This window comes from Diuraphis noxia, unplaced genomic scaffold, assembly GCF_037042655.1.
Source record: "Diuraphis noxia isolate RWA-SAM2 unplaced genomic scaffold, SU_Dnox_SAM2 contig0003, whole genome shotgun sequence".
NCBI classification, from domain to species: Eukaryota; Metazoa; Arthropoda; class Insecta; order Hemiptera; family Aphididae; genus Diuraphis; species Diuraphis noxia.
Window position 1 is genome coordinate 1,265,319 of NW_028301713.1, and position 8,806 is coordinate 1,274,124.

Below are 8,806 nucleotides of genomic sequence, written 5' to 3' on the forward strand. Positions count from 1 at the left end.
TAAACGATATTTAGCGGAATTATCACCATTTTTTACCAAATTTTTTCCCAAATTTTTTTTCTATTTTTTGTATTCACCCAAATGTATTGTAAATACGTGTTTTAGATGTAAAATAATGTGAACTTAACGATAAAAATATAAAAAGTATGATTAGTTCAATACAAATGACTTTAAACGATATTTAGCGGAATTATCACCATTTTTTACCCAATTTTTTCCCAAATTTTTTTTCTATTTTTTGTATTCACCCAAATGTATTGTAAACACGTGTTTTAGATGTAAAATAATGTGAACTTAACGTTAAAAATATAAAAAGTATGATTAGTTTAATAGAAATGACTTAAGACGATATTTAGCGGATTCATCACCTGTATTTCAAAATTTTTTTACGACCTTTTATATTCACCCAAATGTATTGTAAAGATGTGTTTTAGATGTAAAATAATGTGAACTTAACGATAAAAATATAAAAAGTATGATTAGTTCAATACAAATGACTTTAAACGATATTTAGCGGAATTATCACCATTTTTTACCAAATTTTTTCCCAAATTTTTTTTCTATTTTTTGTATTCACCCAAATGTATTGTAAATACGTGTTTTAGATGTAAAATAATGTGAACTTAACGATAAAAATATAAAAAGTATGATTAGTTCAATACAAATGACTTTAAACGATATTTAGCGGAATTATCACCATTTTTTACCCAATTTTTTCCCAAATTTTTTTTCTATTTTTTGTATTCACCCAAATGTATTGTAAATACGTGTTTTAGATGTAAAATAATGTGAACTTAACGATAAAAATATAAAAAGTATGATTAGTTCAATACAAATGACTTTAAACGATATTTAGCGGAATTATCACCATTTTTTACCAAATTTTTTCCCAAATTTTTTTTCTATTTTTTGTATTCACCCAAATGTATTGTAAATACGTGTTTTAGATATAAAATAATGTGAAATTAACGATAAAAATATAAAAAGTATGATTAGTTCAATACAAATGACTTTAAACGATATTTAGCGGAATTATCACCATTTTTTACCAAATTTTTTTTCTATTTTTTGTATTCACCCAAATGTATTGTAAACACGTGTTTTAGATGTAAAATAATGTGAACTTAACGTTAAAAATATAAAAAGTATGATTAGTTTAATAGAAATGACTTAAGACGATATTTTTAGCGGATTCATCACCTGTATTTCAAAATTTTTTTACGACCTTTTATATTCACCCAAATGTATTGTAAAGACGTGTTTTAGATGTAAAATAATGTGAACTTAACGATAAAAATATAAAAAGTATGATTAGTTCAATACAAATGACTTTAAACGATATTTAGCGGAATTATCACCATTTTTTACCCAATTTTTTCCCAAATTTTTTTTCTATTTTTTGTATTCACCCAAATGTATTGTAAATACGTGTTTTAGATGTAAAATAATGTGAACTTAACGATAAAAATATAAAAAGTATGATTAGTTCAATACAAATGACTTTAAACGATATTTAGCGGAATTATCACCATTTTTTACCCAATTTTTTCCCAAATTTTTTTTCTATTTTTTGTATTCACCCAAATGTATTGTAAACACGTGTTTTAGATGTAAAATAATGTGAACTTAACGTTAAAAATATAAAAAGTATGATTAGTTTAATAGAAATGACTTAAGACGATATTTAGCGGATTCATCACCTGTATTTCAAAATTTTTTTTACGACCTTTTATATTCACCCAAATGTATTGTAAAGACGTGTTTTAGATGTAAAATTATGTGAACTTAACGATAAAAATATAAAAAGTATGATTAGTTCAATACAAATGACTTTAAACGATATTTAGCGGAATTATCACCATTTTTTACCCAATTTTTTCCCAAATTTTTTTTCTATTTTTTGTATTCACCCAAATGTATTGTAAATACGTGTTTTAGATGTAAAATAATGTGAACTTAACGATAAAAATATAAAAAGTATGATTAGTTCAATACAAATGACTTTAAACGATATTTAGCGGAATTATCACCATTTTTTACCAAATTTTTTTTCTATTTTTTGTATTCACCCAAATGTATTGTAAACACGTGTTTTAGATGTAAAATAATGTGAACTTAACGTTAAAAATATAAAAAGTATGATTAGTTTAATAGAAATGGCTTAAGACGATATTTAGCGGTTTCATCACCTGTATTTCAAAATTTTTTTACGACCTTTTATATTCACCCAAATGTATTGTAAAGACGTGTTTTAGATGTAAAATAATGTGAACTTAACGATAAAAATATAAAAAGTATGATTAGTTCAATACAAATGACTTTAAACGATATTTAGCGGAATTATCACCATTTTTTACCAAATTTTTTCCCAAATTTTTTTTCTATTTTTTGTATTCACCCAAATGTATTGTAAATACGTGTTTTAGATGTAAAATAATGTGAACTTAACGATAAAAATATAAAAAGTATGATTAGTTCAATACAAATGACTTTAAACGATATTTAGCGGAATTATCACCATTTTTTACCCAATTTTTTCCCAAATTTTTTTTCTATTTTTTGTATTCACCCAAATGTATTGTAAACACGTGTTTTAGATGTAAAATAATGTGAACTTAACGTTAAAAATATAAAAAGTATGATTAGTTTAATAGAAATGACTTAAGACGATATTTAGCGGATTCATCACCTGTATTTCAAAATTTTTTTACGACCTTTTATATTCACCCAAATGTATTGTAAAGATGTGTTTTAGATGTAAAATAATGTGAACTTAACGATAAAAATATAAAAAGTATGATTAGTTCAATACAAATGACTTTAAACGATATTTAGCGGAATTATCACCATTTTTTACCCAATTTTTTCCCAAATTTTTTTTCTATTTTTTGTATTCACCCAAATGTATTGTAAATACGTGTTTTAGATGTAAAATAATGTGAACTTAACGATAAAAATATAAAAAGTATGATTAGTTCAATACAAATGACTTTAAACGATATTTAGCGGAATTATCACCATTTTTTACCAAATTTTTTCCCAAATTTTTTTTCTATTTTTTGTATTCACCCAAATGTATTGTAAATACGTGTTTTAGATGTAAAATAATGTGAACTTAACGATAAAAATATAAAAAGTATGATTAGTTCAATACAAATGACTTTAAACGATATTTAGCGGAATTATCACCATTTTTTACCCAATTTTTTCCCAAATTTTTTTTCTATTTTTTGTATTCACCCAAATGTATTGTAAACTCGTGTTTTAGATGTAAAATAATGTGAACTTAACGTTAAAAATATAAAAAGTATGATTAGTTTAATAGAAATGACTTAAGACGATATTTAGCGGATTCATCACCTGTATTTCAAAATTTTTTTACGACCTTTTATATTCACCCAAATGTATTGTAAAGACGTGATTTCGATGTAAAATAATGTGAACTTAACGATAAAAATATAAAAAGTATGATTAGTTCAATACAAATGACTTTAAACGATATTTAGCGGAATTATCACCATTTTTTACCAAATTTTTTCCCAAATTTTTTTTCTATTTTTTGTATTCACCCAAATGTATTGTAAATACGTGTTTTAGATATAAAATAATGTGAAATTAACGATAAAAATATAAAAAGTATGATTAGTTCAATACAAATGACTTTAAACGATATTTAGCGGAATTATCACCATTTTTTACCAAATTTTTTTTCTATTTTTTGTATTCACCCAAATGTATTGTAAACACGTGTTTTAGATGTAAAATAATGTGAACTTAACGTTAAAAATATAAAAAGTATGATTAGTTTAATAGAAATGACTTAAGACGATATTTTTAGCGGATTCATCACCTGTATTTCAAGATTTTTTTACGACCTTTTATATTCACCCAAATGTATTGTAAAGACGTGTTTTAGATGTAAAATAATGTGAACTTAACGATAAAAATATAAAAAGTATGATTAGTTCAATACAAATGACTTTAAACGATATTTAGCGGAATTATCACCATTTTTTACCCAATTTTTTCCCAAATTTTTTTTCTATTTTTTGTATTCACCCAAATGTATTGTAAATACGTGTTTTAGATGTAAAATAATGTGAACTTAACGATAAAAATATAAAAAGTATGATTAGTTCAATACAAATGACTTTAAACGATATTTAGCGGAATTATCACCATTTTTTACCCAATTTTTTCCCAAATTTTTTTTCTATTTTTTGTATTCACCCAAATGTATTGTAAACACGTGTTTTAGATGTAAAATAATGTGAACTTAACGTTAAAAATATAAAAAGTATGATTAGTTTAATAGAAATGACTTAAGACGATATTTAGCGGATTCATCACCTGTATTTCAAAATTTTTTTACGACCTTTTATATTCACCCAAATGTATTGTAAAGACGTGTTTTAGATGTAAAATTATGTGAACTTAACGATAAAAATATAAAAAGTATGATTAGTTCAATACAAATGACTTTAAACGATATTTAGCGGAATTATCACCATTTTTTACCCAATTTTTTCCCAAATTTTTTTTCTATTTTTTGTATTCACCCAAATGTATTGTAAATACGTGTTTTAGATGTAAAATAATGTGAACTTAACGATAAAAATATAAAAAGTATGATTAGTTCAATACAAATGACTTTAAACGATATTTAGCGGAATTATCACCATTTTTTACCAAATTTTTTTTCTATTTTTTGTATTCACCCAAATGTATTGTAAACACGTGTTTTAGATGTAAAATAATGTGAACTTAACGTTAAAAATATAAAAAGTATGATTAGTTTAATAGAAATGGCTTAAGACGATATTTAGCGGTTTCATCACCTGTATTTCAAAATTTTTTTACGACCTTTTATATTCACCCAAATGTATTGTAAAGACGTGTTTTAGATGTAAAATAATGTGAACTTAACGATAAAAATATAAAAAGTATGATTAGTTCAATACAAATGACTTTAAACGATATTTAGCGGAATTATCACCATTTTTTACCAAATTTTTTCCCAAATTTTTTTTCTATTTTTTGTATTCACCCAAATGTATTGTAAATACGTGTTTTAGATGTAAAATAATGTGAACTTAACGATAAAAATATAAAAAGTATGATTAGTTCAATACAATTGACTTTAAACGATATTTAGCGGAATTATCACCATTTTTTACCAAATTTTTTCCCAAATTTTTTTTCTATTTTTTGTATTCACCCAAATGTATTGTAAATACGTGTTTTAGATGTAAAATAATGTGAACTTAACGATAAAAATATAAAAAGTATGATTAGTTCAATACAAATGACTTTAAACGATATTTAGCGGAATTATCACCATTTTTTACCCAATTTTTTCCCAAATTTTTTTTCTATTTTTTGTATTCACCCAAATGTATTGTAAACACGTGTTTTAGATGTAAAATAATGTGAACTTAACGTTAAAAATATAAAAAGTATGATTAGTTTAATAGAAATGACTTAAGACGATATTTAGCGGATTCATCACCTGTATTTCAAAATTTTTTTACGACCTTTTATATTCACCCAAATGTATTGTAAAGACGTGTTTTAGATGTAAAATTATGTGAACTTAACGATAAAAATATAAAAAGTATGATTAGTTCAATACAAATGACTTTAAACAATATTTAGCGGAATTATCACCATTTTTTACCAAATTTTTTCCCAAATTTTTTTTCTATTTTTTGTATTCACCCAAATGTATTGTAAATACGTGTTTTAGATGTAAAATAATGTGAACTTAACGATAAAAATATAAAAAGTATGATTAGTTCAATACAAATGACTTTAAACGATATTTAGCGGAATTATCACCATTTTTTACCCAATTTTTTCCCAAATTTTTTTTCTATTTTTTGTATTCACCCAAATGTATTGTAAACACGTGTTTTAGATGTAAAATAATGTGAACTTAACGTTAAAAATATAAAAAGTATGATTAGTTTAATAGAAATGACTTAAGACGATATTTAGCGGATTCATCACCTGTATTTCAAAATTTTTTTACGACCTTTTATATTCACCCAAATGTATTGTAAAGACGTGTTTTAGATGTAAAATAATGTGAACTTAACGATAAAAATATAAAAAGTATGATTAGTTCAATACAAATGACTTTAAACGATATTTAGCGGAATTATCACCATTTTTTACCCAATTTTTTCCCAAATTTTTTTTCTATTTTTTGTATTCACCCAAATGTATTGTAAATACGTGTTTTAGATGTAAAATAATGTGAACTTAACGATAAAAATATAAAAAGTATGATTAGTTCAATACAAATGACTTTAAACGATATTTAGCGGAATTATCACCATTTTTTACCAAATTTTTTCCCAAATTTTTTTTCTATTTTTTGTATTCACCCAAATGTATTGTAAATACGTGTTTTAGATGTAAAATAATGTGAACTTAACGATAAAAATATAAAAAGTATGATTAGTTCAATACAATTGACTTTAAACGATATTTAGCGGAATTATCACCATTTTTTACCAAATTTTTTCCCAAATTTTTTTTCTATTTTTTGTATTCACCCAAATGTATTGTAAATACGTGTTTTAGATGTAAAATAATGTGAACTTAACGATAAAAATATAAAAAGTATGATTAGTTCAATACAAATGACTTTAAACGATATTTAGCGGAATTATCACCATTTTTTACCCAATTTTTTCCCAAATTTTTTTTCTATTTTTTGTATTCACCCAAATGTATTGTAAACACGTGTTTTAGATGTAAAATAATGTGAACTTAACGTTAAAAATATAAAAAGTATGATTAGTTTAATAGAAATGACTTAAGACGATATTTAGCGGATTCATCACCTGTATTTCAAAATTTTTTTACGACCTTTTATATTCACCCAAATGTATTGTAAAGACGTGTTTTAGATGTAAAATTATGTGAACTTAACGATAAAAATATAAAAAGTATGATTAGTTCAATACAAATGACTTTAAACGATATTTAGCGGAATTATCACCATTTTTTACCAAATTTTTTCCCAAATTTTTTTTCTATTTTTTGTATTCACCCAAATGTATTGTAAATACGTGTTTTAGATGTAAAATAATGTGAACTTAACGATAAAAATATAAAAAGTATGATTAGTTCAATACAAATGACTTTAAACGATATTTAGCGGAATTATCACCATTTTTTACCCAATTTTTTCCCAAATTTTTTTTCTATTTTTTGTATTCACCCAAATGTATTGTAAACACGTGTTTTAGATGTAAAATAATGTGAACTTAACGTTAAAAATATAAAAAGTATGATTAGTTTAATAGAAATGACTTAAGACGATATTTAGCGGATTCATCACCTGTATTTCAAAATTTTTTTACGACCTTTTATATTCACCCAAATGTATTGTAAAGACGTGTTTTAGATGTAAAATAATGTGAACTTAACGATAAAAATATAAAAAGTATGATTAGTTCAATACAAATGACTTTAAACGATATTTAGCGGAATTATCACCATTTTTTACCAAATTTTTTTTCTATTTTTTGTATTCACCCAAATGTATTGTAAACACGTGTTTTAGATGTAAAATAATGTGAACTTAACGTTAAAAATATAAAAAGTATGATTAGTTTAATAGAAATGGCTTAAGACGATATTTAGCGGTTTCATCACCTGTATTTCAAAATTTTTTTACGACCTTTTATATTCACCCAAATGTATTGTAAAGACGTGTTTTAGATGTAAAATAATGTGAACTTAACGATAAAAATATAAAAAGTATGATTAGTTCAATACAAATGACTTTAAACGATATTTAGCGGAATTATCACCATTTTTTACCAAATTTTTTCCCAAATTTTTTTTCTATTTTTTGTATTCACCCAAATATATTGTAAATACGTGTTTTAGATGTAAAATAATGTGAACTTAACGATAAAAATATAAAAAGTATGATTAGTTCAATACAATTGACTTTAAACGATATTTAGCGGAAATATCACCATTTTTTACCAAATTTTTTCCCAAATTTTTTTTCTATTTTTTGTATTCACCCAAATGTATTGTAAATACGTGTTTTAGATGTAAAATAATGTGAACTTAACGATAAAAATATAAAAAGTATGATTAGTTCAATACAAATGACTTTAAACGATATTTAGCGGAATTATCACCATTTTTTACCCAATTTTTTCCCAAATTTTTTTTCTATTTTTTGTATTCACCCAAATGTATTGTAAACACGTGTTTTAGATGTAAAATAATGTGAACTTAACGTTAAAAATATAAAAAGTATGATTAGTTTAATAGAAATGACTTAAGACGATATTTAGCGGATTCATCACCTGTATTTCAAAATTTTTTTACGACCTTTTATATTCACCCAAATGTATTGTAAAGACGTGTTTTAGATGTAAAATTATGTGAACTTAACGATAAAAATTTAAAAAGTATGATTAGTTCAATACAAAAGACTTTAAACGATATTTAGCGGAATTATCACCATTTTTTACCAAATTTTTTCCCAAATTTTTTTTCTATTTTTTGTATTCACCCAAATGTATTGTAAATACGTGTTTTAGATGTAAAATAATGTGAACTTAACGATAAAAATATAAAAAGTATGATTAGTTCAATACAAATGACTTTAAACGATATTTAGCGGAATTATCACCATTTTTTACCCAATTTTTTCCCAAATTTTTTTTCTATTTTTTGTATTCACCCAAATGTATTGTAAACACGTGTTTTAGATGTAAAATAATGTGAACTTAACGTTAAAAATATAAAAAGTATGATTAGTTTAATAGAA